Source organism: Myxine glutinosa, chromosome 5 (assembly GCF_964187855.1).
Source record: "Myxine glutinosa chromosome 5, kmMyxGlut1.1, whole genome shotgun sequence".
NCBI lineage: Eukaryota > Metazoa > Chordata > Myxini > Myxiniformes > Myxinidae > Myxine > Myxine glutinosa.
The window spans coordinates 83,345,310-83,372,989 of record NC_136265.1 but is presented as its reverse complement, the minus strand read 5'-3'; the positions used below and the strand labels follow the sequence as shown (position 1 = coordinate 83,372,989).

Here is a 27,680-nt window from a genome sequence, read left to right as displayed (position 1 = left end):
CACAAAGGAACACGCACATTTATACCCAGGATTAGTATTGCACCTTCCGATACAACACTACCATTCGTACTCAAACGCCATCAATTTCCAGTTCGTGTGGCATTCTCTTTCTCAATAAACAAGAGTCAAGGTCAAACATTACACAAAGTTGGGATTTACTTACCAGAACCCGTCTTCAGCCATGGCCAATTATATGTTGCGTTGTCGCGTGCTAAACGATTTGAGGATGTCAAGGTAAAGGTAGTCAGTAATGGCCAACAGGGAAAAATTGATGGCCACAGTGGAATCTTCACCCGTAATGTTGTTTACCCGGAGGTCCTGCAGTGACACCATTCAGGCAACAAAAAGAGGGCACGAAGGAAAATAGTTAATTACTCCGACACATTTAGTTGCGGTGATTGAAAAATCACCGGACCATTGTTGCTGTTTTGATGCTTTTTACTGCTGTTTTGATGCTTTTTCACTGCTGTTTTGATGCTTTTTCACTGCTGTTTTTTCACTGCTGTTCTGACGCGTTCCACTGTTGTTTTGATGGTGTTTTGATGCTTTTTCACTGCTGTTTTGATGCTTTTTCACTGCTGTTTTGATGCTGTTTCACTGCTGTTTTGATGCTTTTTTGCCGTTTTTTTAAATATAAAAATCCCATTTCAAAAAAAAAATTCCAAAAAAATCTCACAATGACATATAATTCACCGAAAACGTTGAAGCAACCGCATAATATTACGGTGATGTTTAACTCTGAGTGAGAATAGTTCTAAATTTTAAAAACTTTCTTTTGATATTTGTGATTTATTTCAAACAAACTGTATTTCCCATCTACACGGGCATGTATTCCTATTAACGTTATGTAAAGTACATAAATTGTGTGGATTACATCATTTGTGGATGTGATCAATTGCCAGTAACTATTTTATATAACTGAATGTGCAGGTGCAGCATCTAACTCAATATGTCGAAATGTCACACACATCCATGCCCGTGGGATTCCCACGGGTGACCCCGCTCGTAAATTATAATACAGTACTGTACAGAACGGATTATGAATTCGAAACCGCACATCATTTATGCCACTACACCGACTTCTTTTTTCCACCAGCTGCACCGGCTTCAGTTTTCCGCCAGCTACCCTGACTTCATTTAAGCCAGGTACACCGATTTCAGTATGTACCTGCCAGTCGGACCTACGTACCTGGTCCAGTCGACTAGAAGTCGAGACTATATAGCCTACAGTAGGTAAGTCCTGCATTCTATCCCAATCTATCCATTCAATAAAATTAATTTGAATTTTAATTCTAAGCCCAAGATCAAACAACCTAGCCCAGCTAGGCCTAGGCCTACAGATGTTTGCGAAGTCTGCAGACTCGATCGACTGACTATTGTCGACGAAGCTCTCACTCTGCGCAATGCGTATTCATATTATATATATATATATATTGATTTTAATCACCAGGTTTATCGGTCGCGCCAGACCAAAGCAAGATCACGTGAGCAAGATGGCGGATCATGGAAGGGACAAGATGGGGGATCATGGAAGGGACAAGATGGCAGATCATGGAAGCGACATTTCCAATGACAACATGAAATTTTGTTCCCAAGGGAATGGGGAAAAATTTGAAATTTTTTTTTGTGAAATTTGAAATGAAAATGAAATTTTTAATGGATTTACATGTACATGCAATTGGCATAGAGGTTCGCTTACGAAGCTCTCAACAACAGCGCGCGCCGTCTATATAATATAGAGCACATCATAAATTATAGAGCACATTAAACACAAACAATGCCGCGCCGCCTCAAGTATTCGGGTATACTTGAGGCGGCGCCGAGACGAGATAATTTTAATTAAGTGAGCCGTGATGTCACGTTCTCGCCGAAAACGCGTTTTCGAGCGTGAGGAGCCATATAATGTATGCATGTTGCCGGGCCGGCGCGCTATGTCGGGAAAATATGGGTCTGTGTGGGTCGCCATCGGTATCGACGTTCGCGCACGGTTCTCCCCGACAAAAGTACGTTTAGTTTGTCCAAATGCAATCAGCCGTTCCAAAGATATGAGTAGTTTAGTGTGCCGTGCCGTCATTAATCCAATTGGCTGGATATTGTCATTTCGGCTGGTTAAAAAAGATTTCCTGTTTATCATCACTTTTTTCAAAAAAGTGGGTAGGGAGGGAGGTTTTTTTTTTTTTTTTTCAGAGTGAAATTTTAATGGATTATTCAACGCACAATATGTTTTTTTCTGAAATATACTTGATCGGACATGCATGATGAATCATGTTATGATTTCTAAACTAGTAACCCTTCGTGTGTACGCACTGATACGATTCAAATAAATAAAATAAAGAAACCTATGTCACATTGAGTTCTGTTTACTTTTAATATTTGCTGATACATATAACAATGGTGGACCAAAACTTCGGCTTTTAAGAATTATGTCCGGTTGCCATACATGTATCTATCAGCAGCTATTGCCATAGCATTCATACATATTTGACTAGAATTCCTCACCATGAAATATCACTTCATGGTACCGGTACATGCATATTGAACAGTTTGGTAGACATGGAAGAGGACATAAACCACATCAAAAGGATGTCTGGTTCGCGTCTATACATCTATCTTTCAGCAGCTACTGCAATTATAGCACTCATAGATGTATCTATCTATCAGCAGCTACTGCTATTATAGCACTCATAGATGAATCTATCTATCAGCAGCTACTGCTATTATAGCACTCATAGATGTCTCTATCTATCAGCAGCTACTGCTATTATAGCACTCATAGATGTATCTATCTATCAGCAGCTACTGCTATTATAGCACTCATAGATGTATTTATCTATCAGCAGCAACTGCTATTATAGCACTCATAGATCACTTGATCGTGATCACGTTGTTAAAAATGTTTAAACTTTCCCCTGAAGAACTGTATTCTGTCGTATATTATAACACCTTTTTCTTCTTCTTCTATAAAAGGATGCTTTTGACTTGTTCATCAAATCTATTCATTCCAAAAAAAAATTCCATCTCTTATAGTTCCTCTTTTCTACATTCCTGAAACTCTCCTGCACTCCACCCCTCCTTCAGCGTCCTCAAACGTATTTTTGACTCGGTCTCAAGAAACTCATTTTGCAATAAATGTTAATTTCCCATTAATCGTACACTTTTCAAAATCCAATCTCACCCCTCCCCTCCAAATCTTCCCCATCACCCTTTCCCTCCAAAACTTCCCCATCACCAGTCCCCTCCAAAACTTCCCCATCACCCCTCCCTTCCAAATCTACCCCCTTGCCCCTCCCCTCCAAATCTTCCCCATCACCCATCTCTTTCAAATATTCCCCCTTGCCCCTCCCCTCCAAATCTTCCCCATCACCCATCCCTTTCAAATCTTCCCCCTTGCCCCTCCCCTCCAAATCTTCCCCATCACCCCTTCCCTCCAAAACTGCCCCATCACCCCTCCCTTCCAAATCTACCCCCTTGCCCCTCCCCTGCAAATCTTCCCCATCACCCATCTCTTTCAAATATTCCCCCTTGCCCCTCCCCTCCAAATCTTCCCCATCACCCATCCCTTTCAAATCTTCCCCCTTGCCCCTCCCCTCCAAATCTTCCCCATCACCCCTTCCCTCCAAAACTTCCCCATCACCCCTCCCCCCCAAAACTTCCCCATCACCCCTCCCCTCCAAATCTACCCCCTTGCCCCTCCCCTCCAAATCTTCCCCATCACCCATCCCTTTCAAATCTCCCCCCTTGCCCCTTCCCTCCTAAACTCCCCCCACAACCCTCCCCTCCGAGACTCTCCCTCGCTCCTCCCCTCCTAGACTCCCCTCTCACCCCTCCTCCTCAAAGCGTCCTCCCCGCTTCTTCCCCCTTCCAACTTTCACCTTCATCTCCCCCAACCTTCCCCCTCCTCAAATAACACCTCACTGTGCCTCACCCAATCACCATCAAACCTTTTGTCTGCCCCATTCTTCCCTTTCTCCAAGCTATTCTGAAATCTCTGACACACCTTCAACAGCTCTCCCTACCTCTTCCTCCTCTTCCACATCTTACTCTACCCCCCCCCCCCCCTGTTCTGTATCCGATGCTCCCCCTTCCTCTTCATTAACGGTATGGACCTCAAACATCCGGGGCCTTCGCTCAAACTTGACCGATATCTCCATACAGGTTGCTTCTGACAAACCAGACGTGATCTGCTCAACAGAAACTTTCATCCTTCATGATGTCTCTGATTCCTTGGTATCTCTCCCAGGATACTTCCTCCTTCGGTATGATAGACCTGAGCCTCGTCCTGGAGGTGGGGTGGCTATCTTTATAAAAAAAACTCTCTTCCTCACTCGCCCTGCACTGCCCTCTCTCCACCTCACCCCAAGGAATACCTTTGGCTACGGCTGCCCCTTCGCTCCCACCTTTTGTTCATATGTGTGTTGTACCGTCCACCAAACAGTGATGACTCCATCTACATCTCGCTGTCTGATAATATGGACCAACTTCTATCTACCCATCCCAACTCTCTCTTCCTCATATGTGGTGATTTCAATTGTCACCATGCCAGTTGGCTGGGTGTGGTTACCTCTCTCACCAGCCATGGCTCTTCAGCAATGGACTTCTGCGACTCACTGGGACTGACACAATCTGTCAATTTCCCAACCCGGATCTCAGTCAACGGAGCATCTTCTCTTCTGGACTTGGTTATGACTAACTTCCCTGAAAATGTCTGCTGCTCTTCTTCTGCTCCAATCGGCTCACCTGATCATGTACTTGTTAAAGTGGACATCTCTCTGACCATTCTCAGAGAGCCTCCTCAGCGTCGACGAGTCTGGCATTTCACTCAGGCCAACTGGCACGGTCTTCAAGCAGCCATCAATCATCTGGACTGGTCTCCCATCTCTACCGCCTCTGACATCAACTCATCCTGCTAATTCTTCCAAAGTAAATTGCTCTCTCTCATGCACAGATGTATCTCATGCCTAAATTGTCTGAGGCTTTTGACCACGATATATTTGGTCGTTCCTTCACCAATCTCAACCAAACTTGACAGGAGCACGAAGGTTCACACAATGAAGGTAGAAGGTTTGTTTTTATGTGATTAATGGATGCTCTTACACGAGCCTCAAACTTGTATGCAAAAAAATAAATCCGATTGACTTGAAATTTGAACAGGATTTTAATATCAGGTCACTCGATCCAACCACAAATTATTCTTGCAGCCAACATAGGCCAAAGGTCAGCAACTTCGGTGAAATTTCTAAAATCCTCAATTTTCATCCGATTGACTTGAAATTTGAACAGGATTTTTTATATAAAGGTCTCTCAGTCCAATCACCAATTACTTTTGAGGTCAACAAAAGCCAAAGGTCAGCAACTTAGGTCAAATTTATAAAATCCTCAATTTTCATCAGATTGACTTGAAATTTGAACAGGATTTGCATATCAGGTCTCTCAATTCAACCACCAATTATTTTAGCACTTTTAAGGTGTGAAATAATATTGCTACATTTGTTGGGGGTCGGCAATGATTACCTCAGAGCCAGGTAGAATGTATAGATCAGTGCGGTCCGACTGTCGTGAAGACGAAGAACCATCTCGATGTACCATAAGTAGGGAATCTGTATAAGACCATATTTCGGGTTAAGCTTCTATATTCGTCCCCATCACGAGGGGTGTGGCTTGTTAATTATCTTCGATATTATGGGTAAATTAATCCCCTGTGTGTCGTTGCCTCTGTAATCTATTCCTTTGTAGTCTGGTCTGTTAGGGGGATTTTAAGGGGGGATTGTGCAAATTTGTCTACAAGCATGAAACTTGGCACACTTTTAGTTTGTGACCTGCTGAATTCAAATCTGCCGGGAGCCAAAGCCAATTCTCAATGGGAGCGCCATATTTGACACTTCAAAATGGCCGCCACTCAAAAACTGACTTTTCCGTTACTAGCCAACCAAAAGTCACATAATTACAATTAAAAGTACTTTTCTAGGGTTTTGGACCTCACTGATTCTAAATCTGATGCCTGTTTGACAGTAGCCTTGACAGGAAATTTAACTTTTTTTTTTTTAATGTTTGACAATTCTTTTTAAAAAAATTTATTTTATTTTTTATTTATTTCATGAACATGGGATTGTGAGTTCTGGACCTTTGAGCCCAGATCTCTAGAGACTCAGGTGGTCCCTCAACACCAGAGCAGTAAGTGGAGTATGACTTCTGTCTGAGGAGATACACACCCATGACAGAGACCTGGTGAGCATAGCGAGTGCGCTTTATATGATGCTCATGAAGCACAGACTGGGCATGGCCAGATGTGAGGACCTGGACCTGAGTAAGAATGTTGCTCCACCCAGAGTCCCGCAGCAACTTACCAATCATCTGGTGCATTTTGTCCTCTATGTGTAGAGCGCCCATCATCAGGACCAGCTTATCTTCCCCCATTGTGTCAGGAAATGACCACTGCAGCTGCTTAGCGATGGCATACAGAGGCTGGTCACCACCAAGCACAGGAGTTTGACCAGGGTTGAGGGCCTCTGTGCCTTGCATTGTGAGATGCATTGCATGTTTCATCATAGAAGGTGTGGCTGCTTTGTCAGGGAACAGAGGTAGAACCCCTATCAATGCCTTAGGCTTCACAGAGTCATCACTCATGAGTCGGGAGTTGTAGCCTGACCAGGTGATGACTTCACCTTCTGGCAATGTGTCCTGTTTCAGCACTGTGGACACATGTGCCATCCAGAACTCATCCTTGAATTTGGCTCCATGTAGCAGATTATGAGATGGCCGAGAATTGAGATCTGGAGTACATGGTACATGCAAATCATTGCTTGAGAATTCAGCTGGCTGAACCACTGTGTAGGATTCAGGAAGTTGTGGTACAGTAGTGTCTGTAGGATCCAGCTCGATAGAGGGTCGCTGTACTCCTTGGTTGTCCCAAGACAGGTGGTTTGTCACGCTGATTGCTGTCCCATGGAACTCATCATGGGAGAAGTTACCTTGGTTGCTGCTATCCAAGTTGTCTACATCAAAGGTCACGAAGACCCCACTACGGATGTTTGTGGGCAGCACAACTCCATCCTGGACAAACTGTTTGACGTGTGCTCGTGCCATGGATCGCCTGATCTCCAAGACACGACTGTAAGACACAGAAACCCCAAAGGCATTGGCATTATTGATCTCTTTCTTCCGCCTACCCTCACCATGCAGCTTGAGGCCCTGGTACAAAGGGAAAGGGGTCTCATGTTCTTTGTTGTGACGGATGTTGCTGGACTTTGTGGCATGATGTGAACCACTGCAGGTATTATAAATAATCTGCTGGGCAATGGCGCTTGCAACTCTTGCCCTGCCTTGTACCTGCGCCTGCAACTCCTCATTGCTCTGTTCACGCAAGATTGAGGAGCCCTGGAGCAGGATGTTGAGGAAGCTTCTCAGCTGTCCAGGGATGGGAGATGTCAGGGAATCAGAGGCAAAAGAACCAGTAAATGGTTCTTGCCTCTGGAGACAGCATTTCCTAAGTATTACTGCTGCTCGCATCAACAACAAAGCATCATCCTGACCTATCTGGGACTTATGGGCTTCAGCTATTAGATCTCCAACGTTCTGGTTGCTGGAGATATAGACTTCCTTGCCCTGGGAGAACTCTGTCGACTCAGGAAGCAGCTTCAGAAGATACTCCTTGAACCGTGTGGCATGTGGTTCCCTGGTATCAGAACAGGGAATTCCCTGTTGCTCCACAAGTGTTCTATATAACTGTCGCAAAGCAGACAGTTTGAAGACTGAGTCAGAGTCCTCGACTAAAGCAACAATTTGCGCAATGGCAACTGAATTGAAGTGAGGGGCAGGAGGACCTGCAGATGATCTGCGATCCTCAGCACGAGCTGAGTCTCTCAGGTGCAAGTAACACTGTACATGATAGGAAGTGTCACCAGCGTGGGCATCAGCTGTGTGGGCAATCAGTTTGCCCAGAAGATTGAAATTGTTGGTGCTCTGAGCCCAGGTCTTTAAGTTTGTGTCTACATTAAATGTTTCAACTTTACGTAGATTCTGTTGGTCCTGTCCCTCACATATTATGCAACAAGGAGACTTCTGAGGAGCAGAAGACACTGCAAAACTGGCCCGTAGTTTCTTAGGTGAGTTTTGGTCACGAGAATCCTCTTTTTCAGTGAACCTTCTCAGGCGAGAGTTACTGCAGTAGGTTCTGCAAACTTTGTGAGATTTGGCATTGTGTGTCTGAAGCGTCTTAGCAATGCCCTGGCCCTCATCAAGCTGAGCCCATGACACTTTCAAACAAGAAGGCATGACACCAATGGCTTTAAAACCATTCAGATCTTTCTCAATTGAAGCAAGGCCCTCTTCTGTTGGCGTCTGCAACCGTTCATCCTTTTCTTCTTGGCAAACACAGCAAAGCTCCCAGTTGATGGCATCCATCCTTGCCATCCACCACCAGTACAGCTAGGACTTCTATTATCTATTCTTCTATTCTATTCTTCTATTCCCACAGCAGAACGACAGGCACCTGAAATAAAATAAAATAAAAAAAATTTAAATAAAAAAATTTAAATTTAAAAAAATTGTCAAACAGTAAAAAAAAAAAATGTTAAATTTCCTGTCAAGGCTACTGTCAAACAGACATCAGATTTAGAATCAGTGAGGTCCAAAACCCTAGGAAAGTGGTTTTAATTGTAATTATGTGACTTGGTTGGCTAGTAACGGAAAAGTCAGTTTTTGAGTGGCGGCCATTTTGAAGTGTCAAATATGGCGCTCCCATTGAGAATTGGCTTTGGCTCCCGGCAGATTTGAATTCAGCATGTCAAAAACTACAAGTGTGCCAAATGTCATGCTTGTAGACAAATCTGCACAATTTTTCCCCGAACAGACCAGACTATTTTTTTGTTTGTTTGATTTTTTTGTATACTGAATCGAGGCTCGTGAAAGAGCTAACATTTATTTCACAAACAAATCAACCAAACAAACAAAATATACAAAAAGAGGGAGCGGAAGACAAGATGGGGAGAGAAGGGGAAGCACACAACCACAACATTTGAGAGCAGGGAGGAGTGTGGGAGGGAGAGGGCTTGGGGGCAGGAGGCGTGGGAAGGGGAGGGGGGGGGGGGGGGGAGGTATAAAACACAAGGGGACCGAAATTAGCGGGGGTAGAAAAGTTCAAGGTTTTGGATGGGGGAGGATAAGAGATGGTGGTGAACAGCTGTTTTAAAGACCTGGAGGGTGGAGTGGAATTGAAGAGAGTGAGGGAGTTTGTTCCAGAGACGGGATAAAAGAGGAATGAAGGAGTGAAGGTGAGCAGAAAGTCTTGATTTTGGCAGTTTTACCATAAGAGGGTTGCAGGCAGATCTTGTGCGACCTGTAGGAATATTTGGGGGACAGAGCCCAGAGAGGGCAAATATTTGGTCCTTGACCAAATATTGATATTGTCCCAGATATTGGTCCTTGACACTGCACTAGACACCTCGCCAAAATCACCCATGAACCGCACTAATTAATATGAAAACCACCGGAAGCCAGGCATGAAGCACTACCGCTGATTACCCCAACTTGGAAATCACACAGGACAGGCAGCTCTGTGGAGACAGCCCAAAGAGCGGTGATTGGGTGGGGAATTGGATTGAGACAAAGACGAGTAAGAAGGGACTCGCTGATTGATCGCGTGCAGTCGGAATTTTACTCTCTCGATTCTGACTGCGATTGTGGATAGTCGTGTGTCGACGTTCCTTCTTGCTCTTGCGCCTTCTCGTTCTGGAAGCCATAGTGGATGTTTGGGTGCCGACATCTTCTCACCCCTTTCCGGCGTTGGACCCGATTGTGAACGACCGTGCGCCGTATTGCTGGTGGTCGTGAGGAGGAAGAGCCACGGACTGAGAACCGCGGGTTTCCTAGCAGGAACGGCGAGTGGACAGGTGCGGCCCATTTGATTCATGCGCGAGGCCCGAAGTGAAAAGACTCACAGTGAGGCCTGGCTTCCCGCCCACACGCTGCGCGCCAATGAATGTGCGTTTCCCCGCCAAAGCCTCGGATGATCACCGACGAGATTTCGGAGACGCTCTGAGCGAATTCCCCCACTAAAATTACACATTTATTTTCGTTCTTTTATATTTCTCTTTGTCTGTGAGCAGGTCTGTGTGAAGGGTCCCTCAATTTAGGATTTTAGTTTTATCGTGTTCTTTGTTACCGGCATTTTCAGAAACACCTGTTTATTTTTTTACATTTTAATTACGTGTTGTTTGTGTTACTTTATCCAGGTGTGAAGACGTCGGATGGAAGCCGTTCAGGTGAGCGCTCCGGTCCCCTCTTCCCCCCCACCCCCTCACTGACCCCAATGCGTATCCTCTGCTATAATTTTTGACTGAACGCCTGAGTTGAAGCTTGATCGGCAATCCGTTTCCTCAAACGATATTAATCACGAGGAACATGACAATATATCTGGTTATTTGACAATGTACGTTTGGCCTTAATGCTGCTGTCTGTTTGAGGGGACATGCGTAATAAAGAGCACGAGCTTTTTCACATGTCCTTTATTACCCTCTTCTGAGGAGAGGGTATTGCATTTGAGTCCGTTTGTTACTTGCCGGAGTAGATTCCTGCAAGTATGTTGGTTGGTTGGTTGGTTTGTCTGTCTGTCTGTTTGTTTGTTTGTGTGCAGTACTACATTTACATCGTTGCACAAAGCATCGCCATACTTTACACACATATTTGCCTTGCCCTGGAATAGACTGTGCCAAATTTTTAACTTTCTAGGCCCAAGGTCAAGCTCAAGCTCACCCAAAACGTGAAAACTGCGAGATTTTAATCTTACAGCCACCATGTTAGTGCTCGCCGTCACAACGATGCGAAGCGAAACACTTCGAGCTGTCACATAACCAATCACTGCCGATAGGCGTTACGGCCTTGGCAAGACTGACAGCGATCTGTTGGCTTATACACCGCCCAAATAGCTATGCTGGCTATACAACAACAGGCATTTTAAGGCCATTTTCCCTGCAAGAGCGGGGGTTGGCCTTGCGATCCCCATGACCATCTTCTCCGATTTGCCCCCTATTTTCTGCATCTCCCCTTGTTGACCCCCTTGCCCGCATTTCTTCTTTGACCATCTTTAGCCAGGTCTTTCTTGGTCTTCCCCATCCTCTACTTCCTTCTACATTCATTTCCATCACTCTTCTCAACCAGTCACTTTCATCCTTCCTCCACACATGACCAAACCATCTCAACCTGTTTCTCTTCACAGCATCCATCACAGGCTCTATTCCCATCATCTTTCGCAATTCATCATTTGTCTTCCTCTCTCTCAACGACACTCCTCACATCCACCGAACCATTCGCATTTCCACCCTTTCCAGCCTTTGTTGCTGTTCTACGTTCATTACCCCATGTCTCGCTCCCATAAATCATAACACTTCTCACACATGAAGCATACACCTTTCCCTTCAAGTTCAACAACATTCCCCTCCTCGTCAGCACGCCACTCAGTTCCCGAAACTTCTTCCATGCACATCTCGCTCCAGCAACCGTTGCCGAGTCCAATCCACCTTCTCCATTCAGCATGTCTCCGAGGTAAAAAAATGTTTTCACACCATCCAGCTTCACGCCGTCTCCAAGATCCAACTCAACATTTCCTCCATCTGCAGCTCCCTCTGTGCACACCTTCCACTTGAATGTAGCTGCCACACTGGTTCATGACCCTCTCAAACCACTACATTTTTGATGAACCCACTCAGCGCACATTGTACATTGAATGGAATTCACTCCGACACCGTTCCTGCACGCAGCACACGTCCACTTCCCAATTCTTTCCACCTCATTACATGCTTTACCACTTGCCATCACCGTCGTTTTCCGATATTCACCTTCAGACCTTTTGTCTCCATACATTCCTTCCACTTGTACATCTTCTCCTACAGTCCATCCATACTTTCTGCAATCACCACCAGATCATCTGCATCCAACAACTCCCACGGTAAGCCCTCCTTTACGTTCCGAGCCAGCACCTCCATCACAGCTACACATAGTAGTGGACTTCGTACCGACCCCTGATGCACTCCCACCTTCACCTCAAACTCACCACTATTCCCGTCCTTCGACCTTACAGCTGTGCGCGCTCTTTTGTACATTGCCATCACTACTCTGATCAACCATTCCTCCACTCCGAACTTCCTCAATGCCCATGTCATTACTTCGCGTGGAACCCCATCGAATGCTTTCTCCAGATCAACAAACCCAAGAAACAACTTCTTCCTCTTCTCCATGTACTTCTCCTGCAACAGCCTCACAATAAAAAGCATGTCTGTCCTTCCTCTTCCTGGCATAAATCCAAACTGCATTTCGTCAATCTTCAATTTCTTCCTTATCCTCCTCTCCAACATCCTTTCAATACCTTCATTCCATGCTCCAATAACTTTATTGCCCGATACGACTCACAGTCCAGAGGGTCACCTTTCCCCTTGTATAGAGGGACGAGGGTACTCAGTTCCCAATCCACTGGAATGCGGCCTTCTTTCACCACCAGATTGCAGATCTCTGTCATTCTCTTCACACCCCAACTTCCTGCTGCCTTCAACATATCTCCCACAACTCCCGTCGGCCATCCCGCTTTTCTACTCTTCATTGCTTTTGTCGCTTCCTCAACTTCCTTCTCGGTTATCTTCTCTGCCATTCCAAAAAGTGGGTTACTCTCTATGTTGCCATCCCATTCATTCTCTGCATTCAACAGTTTTTCCATATATCTCTTCCATCTTCCTTTAATTCCATCTGGGTCCATAACGATTTGTCCCACTTCATCCTTAAAGCAACTCACCCCCATCACATCACACCTCTCTTTCGCTATCTGCTTTGCAATTCTGAATACCGCTCTCTGACCCTCTTCCAAATCAAAGCGTTCTCCGAACATTTTCCTTCATGCCTCCTGCGCCTTTGCTACCTCTTTCTTTGCAGCCTTCTTGGCTGCCTTATAACTTTCATGCTCTGCCTTTTCTGCCCCCGTACCCTTCGCCTTCTGCCACTCCTTGAACTTCTTCCTCTTCTTGTCAATCCTCTTTCCAACTTCATCATCCCACCACCATGTTTCCGAGTGCCTCGGTGGTCCTTTTGTCCATCAACATACCTAACCAACGGCTCCCAACAGACTATCTTTCATTGAAGTCCAACCACTTTCAAGCTCAACCACATCACCCTCTGCCATACTCAGCCTCTCTTTTAATGCCTCCCTCACTGTCACCTCTTTCAACCTCCACACCTTCATTCTCGGTTGGTACTTCACCCGCCGAGCTCTCCTTGAGGGTATGCTGGCTATGCTGCGAGTTATACACCACAGGAAAGAGTATGCATGTGTAGATTTCTAGAGTAAACTTGTATAGACATAGATTTCCCGCCATTTTGATCCAAAATGGCCGATAAAAAAAAAGTACATTCCGGCAAGTCCTCGGTCTCTGACCGATTTTTCATTTGTTTGTCTGTCTGTATGTTTGTTTGTTTGTCTGCACAGAATAAATATGATTTTCTCTGCAACCGTTGGTTCTTATGACAGGAAATTGTCACGTGTGCAACTCCACCTGCATAATATTTTTAAATGATAATTATGGCGTCATAAGTCACGTCATAGGTCACGTGGTTCGGCCGCCATCTCGGAAAAACCGAAAAACTTTGCACCTCGATATCTCCGAAAGCACTGAACAGAAAAAATTGAGACATGGCTCATTGGAAAGAACGCTCCAAGTGGAATAACATCTGTTAATCATGATGTCATAGGTGCCTCCATTTTGACGTCATAATTTGACAAGTACAAAACTTCATTCGATCAAGATGAAATTTCTTGAGCATAATCTCGGAATAAATTGGTGGAGAAAAAAATTAATGATGACGTCATCGGTCATGTGTTCGGCCGCCATCTTTGGAAAACCGAAAAAATTTCTACCTCAATATCTCCGAAAGCGCTGCATAGAAAAAATTGAGACATGGCTCATTCTAAAGAACTGTCCATTGGGAATAACATATCTTAATGATGTCATTGGTGCATCCATTGTGATGTCATAATTCGGCAAGTTCAAAACTTCATTCGAGGAAGATGAAATTTCTTGAGCATCATCTGGGGATAAATTAGTGGAGAAAAAAATAATGATGACGTCATCGGTGACGTGGTTCCGCCGCCATATTTGTTTTAATACAAAAGCTTTAAAAACCACTCAAAACACGTTCTGGGGAGGGTTTGCAATCTCTGATTGGTCTTTGCAGTTGTAACTTGAGTGATCATGACTAAAATGTCCATACAGCGCACTCCTTGAAATACTTCTGTCTTTTTAATACATGGTGAAATGGACAGAACACAGATGCTCGTTGGAGAAGAAAGATTGGATCATCAGTCATTGCATTGTGAGGATAGGGCTGTCCAAAAAGTTTGGATTGCCCACAGATGTTACGAGAGATACCGTGGAACCATGGGATGAGCCTTCCGTGATGCCAAACCAGTTAAATGAAACTGGTCAAGGGAACTTTCTAAAATTGCCTTTTTTTTTTCCTTTTTTTTTTGTATACAAGATCGCGGCTCGTGAAAGAGCGAACATTAATCACAGAAAAAGTCAAACCAATACATGAAACACAAAATAAGGGGAGCGGTAGACAATAATAATAATAATAATAACAAGCGTTATGCCTAGGTCCCCCGTCGGTGAAGTGATGCGAGTTGACAAAGTGAAAGACGCAGAAAACATACGATGATATGATATTTCGCTCACAAGGGTCAGACATACATGGAGGCGGCCATCTTGGATTTTGACGTGGCGACGCAATTTTCAATAGCCTTCTTCCTTGTGCCGAGATACACCCAAACACCAGATTAGAAGTTGGTACTTTGCTTATTTTTCAAGATATTCCGCTCACAAGGTTCAGACATACATGGCGGCGGCCATCTTGGATTTTGACGTGGCTACGCAATTTTCAATAGCCTTCTTCCTTGTGCAGAGATACACCCAAACACCAGATTAGAAATTGGTACTTTGCTTATTTTTCAAGATATTTCACTCACAAAGTTCAGACATATATATGGTGGCGGCCATCTTGGATTTTGACGTGGCGACCCAATTTTCAAAAGCGTTCTTCCTTATGCCGAGATACACCCACACACCAAATTAGAAGTTGGTACTTCGCTTATTTTTCAAGATATTCATCTCACAAGGTTCAGACATACATGGCATCAGACATACATGGCGGCGGCCATCTTGGATTTTGACGTGGGTTGCACCCACACATCAAATTCGAATGCGGTCCTTCGCTTACGCACACACGCCTGCACGCAAACACGCACGCCCGCACGGACACACGGATGGACAGACACACGGACAGAGGGGAAAACCATAGTCCGCCTTTCGCTCCGCTGTGCGACGGGGGACAATAAAGGAGTCTTATATAGCCCCATCAAGCAGAGTAAACTACCCTCATGGCGCTTTACATTATCATGCGAACGCACACACACCACACACACATACACAAACATACACACACACAGACACACCTTCACTCTTGCCCTATTCCTCTCCCTCCCCATTCAAAACCCAGAGATGTGTACTCCCCCTCCTCCTCCCCTCCCTCCCCCGCACATGTACACAGACATACTCTCGATCTCTGTCCCACCTCAAACCAAAGGGAAAACAGGACTTAGACTTTGAAAGACTTGTGAAACAGATAGATTTTGAGGGAGGTTTTAAAGGCAGGAAGAGAGTCAACATGTCGAACAGAGGAAGGCAAGTCATTCCAGAGCAGAGGTGCAGAAAAGGAAAAGGATTTTTCGCCAAACGACTTGGTGCTGGTGCGCGGCGGCTCTAAGGTCATAGAGTCGTCGCTTGAACGAAGCCGTCGCCGAGGTTCATAGAGAGTGAGCAAATCGGAGAGATAGTGAGGTCCCGCTCCACACAATTATTTATAACATAGTGTGCAAATTTTATATTGCACACGAGCAGAGACAGCCAGGCAGCCAGTGTAAAGATTCAAGAGGCGGAGTAACATGGTCAGACTTCTTCACCTTACAGACAAGATGTGGAGAGAGGGGGAAGGATACAAACACAACATTTGAGAGCAGGGACATTGAGAGAACTGTGGGAGGGAGAGGGATTGGGGGGAGGTGGGAGACTCAAGGACTTCCAGGAAAGAAGTTGGAATTTCCAAAAAGGGTATCTGGGGTGAATTAGCGGGGGTAGAAAAGATCAAGGTTTTGGATGGGGGAAGATGAGAGATGGTGGTGAACAGCTGTTTTAAAGACCTGGAGGGAGGAATGGGATTGAAGGGAGTGGGGGAGTTTGTTCCAGAGGCCGGAGAAAAGGGGCATGAAAGAGTGAAGGAGAGCAGAGAGCCCAGATTTTTGCAGTTTAACCATAAAATGGTTGCTGGCAGATCTTGTGCGACCAACAGGAATATTTGGGGGACAGAGCACAGATCCCGGTGTGTACCCTGGTCTCCCGGTGTGTACCCTGGTTAGAATAGGTACACCGTATCCCTGCGTGTCGTAAGAGGCGACGAAGAGGGTTGGCGTCAGGAAGGGCATCCGGCCATAAAAACATTGCCTCAAAAAGAGAACCATGACAATTACAACTACATATGGGCAGGGTACAGCCCGAAGTGGAGATCGGTTTCTGAGGTTTGGAACATGGAATGTAGGGACAATGACCGGGAGATCAGGAGAAGTGGTGGAAGTATTGATCAGAAGAAGAGTGGACATATGTTGTGTGCAAGAGACTAGATGGAAGGGAAGTGGTGTGAGAATGGTGAAGGGTAGGCATGGACAGAAATACAAGTTTGTGTGGCATGGGTGCTCGGAGGGCGTGAATGGTGTTGGTGTCCTGTTTTCTGTGGAGTTTGTAGACAGTGTTGTGAGTGTGACGAGAGTGAGTGATAGGTTGATGATGATGAAAATGATGATTGGAAAGCTCTTGGTGAACGTCATCTCGGGATATGCTCCACAGGTTGGTCGGAGCGATGAAGAGAAGGACAAGTTCTGGTGTGCGATAGAGAAGCTGATGGAAAACGTGACAGATGAGGAAGTTGTTGTGCTAGGAGGAGACCTAAATGGACATGTGGGAAGGAGTATGGACGGTTTTGAGGGAGTTCATGGGGGTTACGGATATGGTGTGAGAAATGGAGAAGGTGAAAGGATTTTGGAGTTTGCTGATGGAGCTGATTTGTTGATTTGTAATACTCAGTTCCAGAAAGAGGATAATAAGCTTGTTACATCCATGTCAGGTGGGTCGACGACAACTGTTGACTACCTAATGGTGCAAGGCGAGATAGGGGGCACCTCCGGGACACAAAGATGATCCCGGGGGAGGAGGCTGTTTCACAGCACCCCTTGGTTGTCTGCGACATAAGGGTGAAAGGTGCGAGGCGAGCTCAGCGGGTGAAGTACCAACCGAGGATGAAGGTGTGGAGGTTGAAAGAGGTGACAGTAAGGGAGGCATTAAAAGAGAGGCTGAGTAGGGTAGAGGATGATGTGGTTGAGCTTGAAAGTGGTTGGATGTCAATGAAAGCTAGTCTGTTGGGAGCCATTGGTGAGGTATGTGGATGGACAAAAGGACCACCGAGGCACTCGGAAACATGGTGGTGGGATGAGGAAGTTGGAAAGAGGATTGACGAGAAGAGGAAAAAGTTCAAGGAGTGGCTGAAGGCGAAGGGTACGGGAGCAGAAAAAGCAGAGCATGAAAGTTATAAGGCAGCCAAGAAGGCTGCAAAGAAAGAGGTAGCAAAGGCGCAGGAGGCATGTAGGAAAATTTTCGGAGAAAGCTTGGATTTGGAAGAGGGTCAGAGAGCGGTATTCAGGATTGCAAAGCAGATAGCGAAAGAGAGGTGTGACGTGATGGGGGTGAGTTGCTTGAAGGATGAAGTGGGACAAATCGTTATGGACCCAGATGGAATTAAAGGAAGATGGAAGAGATATATGGAAATGCTGTTGAATACAGAGAATGAATGGGATGGCAACATAGAGAGTAACCCAGTTTTAGGACCGGCAGAGAAGATAACTGAGAAGGAAGTTGAGGAAGCGATAAAAGCAATGAAGAGTAGAAAAGCGGGATGGCCGACGGGAGTTGTGGGAGATATGTTGAAGGCAGCAGGAAGTTGGGGTGTGAAGAGAATGACAGAGATCTGTAATCTGGTGGTGAAAGAAGGCCGCATTCCAGTGGATTGGGAACTGAGTACCCTCGTCGCTCTATACAAGGGGAAAGGTGACCATCTGGAGTGTGGCTCGTACCGAGCGACAAAGTTATTGGAGCATGGAATGAAGGTATTGGAAAGGGTGTTGGAGAGGAGGAAAGGGGAAGAAGGTAAAGATCGACGAAATGCAGTTTAGATTTTATGCCAGGAAGAGGAACGACAGACGCGCTCTTTATTGTGAGGCAGTTGCAGGAGAAGTACATGGAGAAGAGGAAGAAGTTGTTTCTTGGGTTTGTTGATGTGGAGAAAGCATTCGATAGGGTTCCACGCGAAGTATTGACATGGGCATTGAGGAAGTTAGGAGTGGAGGAATGGTTGATAAGAGTGGTGATGGCAATGTACAAAAGAGCACGCACAGCTGTAAGGATGAAGGACGGGAACAGTGTTGAGTTTGAGGTGAAGGTGGGAGTGCATCAGGGGTCTGTACTAAGTCCACCACTATTTGTAGCTGTGATGGAGGTGCTGGCTCAGAACGTAAAGGAGGGTTTACCGTGGGAGTTGTTGTATGCAGATGATCTGGTGTTTATTGCGGAAAGTATTGATGGACGGAAGGAAAAGATGAACAAGTGGAAGGAATGTATGGAGACAAAAGGTCTGAAGGTGAATATATGAAAGACGAAGGTGATGGCAAGTGGTAAAGCATGTGGTGAGGTGGAAAGAACTGGGAAGTGGCTATGTGCTGTGTGCAGGAAGGGTGTCGGAGTGAACTCCATTCAATGCACAATGTGTGCTGAGTGGGTTCATCAAAATGTAGTGGTCTGAGAGGGTCATTAACCAGTGTGGCAGCTACATTCAAATGTAAGGTGTGCACAGAGGGTGCTGCAGATGGAGGAAAGGTTGAGTTGGATCTTGGAGATGGCGTGAAGCTGGAAGGTGTGAAAACATTTTGTTACCTTGGAGACATGCTGAATGGAGAAGGTGGATCAGACTCGGCAACGGTTGCTTGAGTGAGATGTGCATGGAAGAAGTTTTGGGAACTGAGTGGCATGCTGACGAGGAGGGGAGTGTCATTGAAGCTGAAGGGAAAGGTGTGTGCTGCATGTGTGAGAAGTGTTATGATTTATGGGAGCGAGACATGGGTAATGAACGTAGAGCAGCAACGAAGGCTGGAAAGGGTGGAAATGCGAATGGTTCGGTGGATGTGTGGAGTATCGTTGAGAGAGAGGAAGACAAATGATGAATTGCGAAAGATGATGGGAATAGAGCCTGTGATGGATGCTGTGAAGAGAAACAGGTTGAGATGGTTTGGTCATGTGTTGAGGAAGGATGAAAGTGCCTGGTTGAAAAGAGTGATGGAAATGAATGTAGAAGGTAGTAGAGGACGGGGAAGACCGAGAAAGACTTGGCTAAAGATGGTCGAAGAAGAAATACGGGCAAGAGGGTTAACAAGGGGAGATGCAGAAAATAGGGCAAAATGGAGAACATCGTCATGGGGACCGCAAGGCTCACCCCCGCTCTTGCAGGGAAAATGGCCTTAAAATGCCTGTTGTTGTTGTTATTGTTGAGTATTGCGCTGCAATAAATGTCCCCTACCGGCAGTGTGAATTATATAATTACCAACTCACGGTCTGAGGTAACTCGGCTAAAAATTATCCGATTTGCACCAAATGAAGTTGATGAATGGTTTCACAGACCCATACTACTCACTAAAAGTGGAAACAGAATGTAAATCGGAGTTAAAACAAGGAATATTAACAGCTTTGACTTACCGCACTCCAAATTATAGAATTATAGTCCGGAAAACTGTTGGGGAAATTACCAAAGTTCAAAGTGCCATAACTTTGTCAAAAATGATCGAAACGTGGTTAAGTTCGAACTTGATCTGTATCTTATCATGCGGAAACCATGTGCCAAGTTTGAAATCATGAGCATTAAGCGTTTAGAAAAAAAGTCCGGAAAGCTGTTCTTTGCGTGACGGACTGACGGACGGACAGACGGCGTGTAAACCCAAAGTCCCCTCCGGTGTACACCAGTAGGGGACTAATAAAAACAGCAATCAGGAATGAGGTCACAGCGCAAACTGGTGTCCAATAGGAGAGACAGTGAGATGAGATTGAACATGAATGGTGTGATGCACAACTCAAGCTCTGCTGGGAGAGGCTACCATTGAATCAAAATATGTTCCAGGTTTATTGTTCCAGGAAATGTTCCAGGTTTAACACATTGTGGAGAAGGAAACATCAGAAAGTAGATATTTTAAGATTGTTATGGAACCGATTTGGAGAACGTACTTCCACAGCAAGTCATCCAAACACGGTGCATTCATCTCACTTGATTTGCTATTAGTCCCCTACCGGTGTACACTGGAGGGGACTATAGGTTTGCACACCGTCCCTCCGTCTGTCAGCCCGTCAGTCCGTCATTCCGTCATTCCGTCACGCAAAGAACAGCTTTCCAGACTTTTTTTCTAAACTCTTAATGCTAATAATTTCAAACTTGGTAATGGTTTCCTCATGATCAGTTACAGATCAAGTTCGAACTTCACGACGTTTCGATCATTTTTGACAAAGTTATGGCACTTTGAACTTTGGGAATTCTGATAATTCTGATGAGCCTTAACAAAGTGCCATTCTAAGTTTTAATTTCCTTTTAAAAAGATTTTCTCTGCAATAATAGGACCGATTGAGATCAAATTTTCACCGTAGGGGGGACTCGGTCTGTAGAATATTTTAATGGTAATTATGACGTCACAGATCACATGGTTATGCCGCCATCTTGTTTTTCATGAAACCACGAAAACCCCTTTTTCTCTGCAACGGCTGAATAGATCGAAGCCAAACTTTGCAGGCGGAATCGCATACCCATGACGATCAAAAAAGTCAGCGAGCATGACGTCATGCGTCACATGGTTTCAGAGTTATGACGTTTTTAAGCATGAACCTTTAAAACCGAGCTCCTCCCTCATTTTTGATCCAATCGAGGGGAAACTTCACAGATCTGTTCAGCATGTCAGTCTACTTAAACGTCCTTTTGGAATTTGCGATAGGGCACGTGGTTTGGCAGATATCGTTAATTAAACGAAAAAAAAAATTTTTCAATGGATATCTCTTGAATCACCAGTACCTCAGACCGTGAGTTGGTAATTATATAATTCACACAGTGCAATACGAATCCCTGGTGTTGGGCTAGCAGCTAGGGTGCCAGCTTAGGATCCTAGGATCCTGGGTTCGAATCCCGGTCGATCGCTGAATTAACGCCGGGGGGGTTGACTCAGCCTGTCATCCTTCCGAGGTCGGCAAATTGAGTACCAGTTCACTGGTAATTCCCTGTGTGTCGTAAAAAGGCGACAAACAGGGTTGGCGGCAGGGAGGGCATCCGGCCGTAAAACATTGCTTCAAAAAGGGGACCAAAAAACAACAACAACCACGGTCCCCGAAAAAGGCCAACCCCCGCTTGCGGGGAAAAATGGCCTCTAAAGGTGTTTTTTACACAGTGCAATACGTGCAGGCTGCTCAACGGAGCGACCTTGCGGGCTTATCAATGAGGCGAGGCGTGACACACTTGTGTCTCAGCATACCTCAGATCAAGTTTGAAAACAAGCATCAACCATGCATAAATTTGCATATTCGATCATTTTTGACAAAGTTATGGCACTTTCAACTTTGGTAGGGGACATGTATTGCAGCGCAATACTCAGAATGCTTGTTTCCAATGCTATTTCCAAGGTGTATATTAATAAAGCAGGTGTGTACCCCGGTTTAGAATAGGTACACCGTATCCCTGCGTCAGGAAGGGCATCCGGCCGTAAAAACATTGCCTCAAAAAGAGAACCATGACAATTACAACTACATATGGGCAGGATACAGCCCGAAGTACCCCGTGGGGTCCCCACTCCCTCTCGTCAAAACTCAAGGTGGGGAACCCAATCGAAGCAAGGGTGGAAATCACTCCATTTATGACGACGAAACGTCTGATGCCCCACGTGGAGTTCGGTTTCTGAGGTTTGGGACATGGAATGTAGGGACAATGACAGGGAGATCAGGAGAAGTGGTGGAAGTATTGGTCAGAAGAAGAGTGGACATATGTTGTGTGCAGGAGACGAGATGGAAGGGAAGTGGTGTGAGAATGGTGAAGGGTAGGCAGGGACAGAAATACAAGTTTGTGTGGCAAAGGTGCCCAGAAGGCGTGAATGGTGTTGTTGCCCTGTTTTCTGAGGAGTTTGTCGAGAGTGTGGTTAGTGTGACTAGAGTGAGTGAAAGGTTGATGATGGTGAAAATGATGATTGGAAAGCTCTTGGTGAACGTCATCTCGGGATATGCTCCGCAGGTTGGTCGGAGCGATGAAGAGAAGGACAAGTTCTGGTGTGCGAGAGAGAAGCTGACGGAAAACATGAAAGATGAAGAAGTTGTTGTGGTAGGAGGAGACCTACAGGGTGTCTCAAAATACATGGAACCCATGTCACTGCTAATAATTCTGCCAATATTAATGTTCTTGTTCTTTTTTTTTTCAGATTTGAAGAGAGGAGACCATAACAACTAATAATTATCAATCAAAATGCCTTGGACAAAGGAGGAAAATATATTTTGTGTCACTACTTATTTGGAGACGAAATCATTCAAAACGGTGCAAGCAAAATTTCGCAGGAAGTTCAACTTCAACAACTATCCCCAGAAAAACCAAATTTATCATTGGGCACACAAATTTCAAGCCACTGGATCAGTAAACAACCTCAACAAGAAGGCAGAAACACCCAGTTCTGGCAGGAAGCTGACTGCAAGATCTCCTGACAATGTGAATGCGGTGAGTCTTTCTGTCGGAAGGAGCCCGAAAAAGTCCATCCGAAGACGTAGCCAAGAGCTGGGTCTTTCACGTGTGTCAGTGCAAAGAATCTTGATCAAGGATCTTCAGCTGTACCCATACAAGATCCAGATCAAGCATAAACTCACACCAGCTGACATAGCAAAACGTGTTGTGATGTGCAGGTGGTTCGAGAACAAGATCGAAGAGGATCCTGACTTTCTTGATGATGTTTGGTTCAGCGACGAAGCACACTTCTTGCTCTGTGGGCATGTCAATAGCAAGAACAATGTGTTCTGGGGCACACAAGCCCCAGACGAGGTGCTTCAGAGGCCCTTGCACTCTGTGAAATACACGGCCTGGGTGGCCATCTCAAAACATGGCATAATCGGCCTGTTTTGGTTTGAAGACGCAGACGAGGAGGCAGTCACTGTCACAAAGGAGCGTTACATTGTGGTGCTCAACAAGTTCTGGAGGGGACTTGGGAGACGTCGTGGCGTGAATCGAGATGTGCAATGGTTCCAACAAGATGGGGCAACTCCACATACAGCCAACATCACGATGGAGTGGCTGGACCACCGATTCCCTGATCGGCTGATCAGCAGGGCCGCGAACCCGAGTGGTCTCCGCATTCACTCGATCTGAACCCCCCAGATTTTTTATCTCTGGGGGTTATTGAAGGACCACGTGTATGAGAATCGTCCTCAATCCATTTCTGAACTGAAAGTGGCCATCACCCAGAAGATTCGTGCCATCAGGAAGGAAGAGTGTGTCAGGGTGATTGACAACTTCGCTCGTCGGCTTCAAGTGTGTCTAAGGCGCAAATGCGGTCATTTGGAACATGTGCACTAATAAATGTATCCTTTGAGCTAGAGACCTCAAATCTTCAGTTTTTTTAATTGTTATCATATCAGCTTCCAGGAAATGTAATCTTTTTTGGAGTTTCTTGTCTGAGTAATAAATTATTATCATGTTAATGGGTTCCATCTATTTTGAGACACCCTGTAAATGGACATGTGGGAAGGAGTATGGACGGTTTTGAGGGAGTTCATGGGGGTTACGGATATGGTGTGAGAAATGGAGAAGGTGAAAGGATTTTGGAGTTTGCTGATGGAGCTGATTTGTTGATTTGTAATACTCAGTTCCAGAAAGAGGATAATAAGCTTGTTACATGCACGTCAGGTGGGTCGACGACAACCGTTGAATACCTGCTGGTGTGCAGGCGAGATAGGGGGTACCTCCGGGACACAAAGGTGATCCCGGGGGAGGAGGCTGTTCCACAGCACCACTTGGTTGTCTGTGACATAAGGGTGAAAGGTGCGAGGAGAGCTCGGCGGGTGAAGTACCAACCGAGAATGAAGGTGTGGAGGTTGAAAGAGGTGACAGTGAGGGAGGCATTAAAAGAGAAGCTGAGTGGGGTAGCGGATGATGTGGTTGAGCTTGAAAGTAGTTGGATGTCAATGAAAGATAGTCTGTTGGGAGCCGTTGGTGAGGTGTGGATGGACAAAAGGACCACTGAGACACTCGGAAACATGGTGGTGGGATGATGAAGTTGAAAGAAGATTGACAAGAAGAGGAAGAATTCCAAAGAGTGGCAGAAGGCGAAGGGTATGGGGGCAGAAAAGGCAGAGCATGAAAGTTATAAGGCAGCCAGAAGGCTGCAAAGAAAGAGGTGGCAAAGGTGCAGGAGGCATGTAGGAAAATGTTCGGAGAACGCTTCGATTTGGAGGAGGGTCAGAGAGCGGTATTCAGGATTGCAAAGCAGATAGCGAAAGAGAGGTGTGATGTGATGGGGGTGAGTTGCTTGAAGGATGAAGTGGGACAAATCATTGTGGACCCAGATGGAATTAAAGGAAGATGGAAAAGATAAATGGAAATACCGTTGAATGCAGAGAATGAATGGGATGGAAACATAGAGAGTAACCCAGTTTTAGGACCGGCAGAGAAGATAACTGAGAAGGAAGTTGAGGAAGCGATAAAAGCAATAAAGAGGAGAAAAGCGGGAGGGCCGACGGGAGTTGTGGGAGATATGCTGAAGGCAGCGGGAAATTGGGGTGTGAAGAGAATGACAGAGATCTGCAATCTGGTGGTGAAAGAAGGCCGCATGCCAGTGGATTGGGAACTGAGTACCCTCGTCCCTCCACACAAGGGGAAAGGTGACCCTCTGGACTGTGGCTCGTATCGAGTGATAAAGTTATTGGAGCATGGAATGAAGGTATTGGAAAGTATGTTGGAGAGGAGGATAAGGAAGAAAGTGAAGGTTGACGAAATGCAGTTTGGATTTATGCCAGGAAGAGGAACGACAGACTCGCTTTTTATTGTGAGGCAGTTGCAGGAGAAGTACATGGAGAAGAGGAAGAAGTTGTTTCTTGGGTTTGTTGATCTGGAGAAAGCATTCGATAGGGTTCCACGTGAAGTAGTGACATGGGCATTGAGGAAGTTAGGAATGGAGGAATGGTTGATCAGAGTGGTGATGTCAATGTACAAAAGAGCGCGCACAGCTGTAAGGACGAAGGACGGGAACAGTGGTGAGTTTGAGGTGAAGGTGGGAGTGCATCAGGGGTCGGAACTAAGTCCACTACTATTTGTAGCTGTGATGGAGGTGCTGGCTCGGAACGTAAAGGAGGGCTTACCGTGGGAGTTGTTGTATGCAGATAATCTGGTGTTGATTGCAGAAAGTATGGATGGACTGAAGGAGGAGATGAACAAGTGGAAGGAATGGACGGAGACAAAATGTCTGAAGGTGAATATCGGCAAAACGAAGGTGATGGCAAGACGTAAAGCATGTGGTGAGGTGGAAAGAACTGGGAAGTGGCCGTGTGCTGTGTGCAGGAAGGGTGTCGGAGTGAATTGCATTCAATGTACAATGTACCAAAAATGTGCGCCGAGTGGGTTCATCAAAAATGTAGTGGTTTGAGAGGGTCATTAACCAGTGTGGCAGCTACATTCAAGTGTAAGGTGTTCACAGAGGGAGCTGCAGATGGAGGAAATGTTGAGTTGGATCTTGGAAACGGCGTGAAGCTGGAAGGTGTGAAAACATTTTGTTACCTCGGAGACATGCTGAATGGAGAAGGTGGATCAGACTCGGCACCGGTTGCTCGATTGAGATGTGCATGGAAGAAGTTTCGGGAACTGAGTGGCGTGCTGACGAGGAGGGGAGTGTCGTTGAAGCTGAAGGGAAAGGTGTATGCTGCATGTGTGAGAAGCGTTATGATTTATGGGAGCGAGACATCGGTAATGAACGTAGAGCAGCAACGAAGGCTGGAAAGGGTGGAAATGCGAATGGTTCGGTGGATGTGTAGAGTATCGTTGAGAGAGAGGTAGACAAATGATGAATTGCGAAAGATGATGGGAATAGAGCCTGTGATGGATGCTGTGAAGAGGAACAGGTTGAGATGGTTTGGTCATGTGTTGAAGAAGGATGAAAGTGACTGGTTGAGAAGAGTGATGGAAATGAATGTAGAAGGAAGTAGAGGACGGGGAAGACCGAGAAAGACTTGGCTAAAGATGGTCGAAGAAGAAATGCGGGCAAGGGGGTTAACAAGGGGAGATGCAGAAAATAGGGCAAAATGGAGAAGATTGTCATGGGGACCGCAAGGCTAACCCCCGCTCTTGCAGGGAAAATGGCCTTAAAATGCCTGTTGTTTGTTGTTGTATATTAATAAAGCAGAGACTTTTCCAACTTGGCTTTATTTGTTCATTCAATCCTGAGCAAAGGCCAGAAATGCAAATTGCATAAAAATTTCTCTATTTTACACAACTAATATTCCTGTATAAATCTGGGTATTTTATAAGCAACTAATATCCATTTCCAGTGAATATAAACAAGCTCACTTGGTTGACCACAATTTAATGGATCTGTTATTCCAGAGTTTGGAACAAAATGGTTTCATCATTGAAAAAGAACAAACAAACAAGTAAAAACCATGTGATGTGATCATTATGACGTTTGGCTTACCCTCAAGTAGCTGAACAGCTTTGCTGGACTCCATGGGAAGAGACTCACGTGGTTCCTGCTTTACATGTTCATTGCTCAAAGCATCTTGGGAAGTCTCAAAATAACTTTGGAAAGTTTCCGTCGACCCCAGATGAGCTTCATCTGAAAACCATTTGACAATTTATTGCTTTCCCAGGAAGGCATGCGTGACAACCATGACTGAAGATTATTATTTTTGTTATTATTGTTGTTCTCCAACCTTTGACAAGCGAGGGGTAATCGTCAATGAACTCGGACTCCACCTTTACTTCCATAATAAAATCTGAAAATAAAAACACCCCATTCAAACTGTACATTAAATGGTACTTCCAAATTCACTAAATTTCCCAATGCAGCTCTGGACAGCATGTGTTCAGTTTTTGGGGAAATGGACAGAATTCAGGAAATCGGTGACTGGAAACGGAAAACTAAATCTGACACAGAAAAAATAAAAAATCAGCATGTGGCAACTCAGAAAAAAGGCAAAAATAATATGTGCACGATATTGTCTGATATATTAGTTATATATATTGTTATAGTTATATATTGTTGCGGATATGGGATTTGCATCCATCCATATCCGCTTGTAAATATTCCCCTATTTCCTCAATACTTCCCAACTCTCCCCAATCCCCCATTCCCTAGTCCCATTTTCTGTAAACAACACTCTGTAGACCCGACCTCCCCCTATTTCCCCCATTAAATGTCGCATCCAGGTTCACCGCATCTCATGTAAGACAACTATAGGACATCTTGCTAGTTATTCTTAGTCTATGTCAGTTAAGGATTCGTT

General features: G+C 45.3%; 1 long non-coding RNA gene across 1 annotated transcript; it reads right to left on the bottom strand.

Annotated features, from left to right (window-relative positions):
• Positions 1–296: 296 nt before the first annotated feature.
• Positions 297–27,330, bottom strand: LOC137428339 (uncharacterized). Its single transcript, XR_013623361.1, has 3 exons — positions 27,108–27,330; positions 26,870–27,010; positions 297–318 (listed from the first exon to the last, which is right to left on the bottom strand). It is a non-coding gene; the product is annotated as an uncharacterized LOC137428339 (long non-coding RNA).
• Between the last annotated feature and the right edge of the window lie 350 nt (positions 27,331–27,680).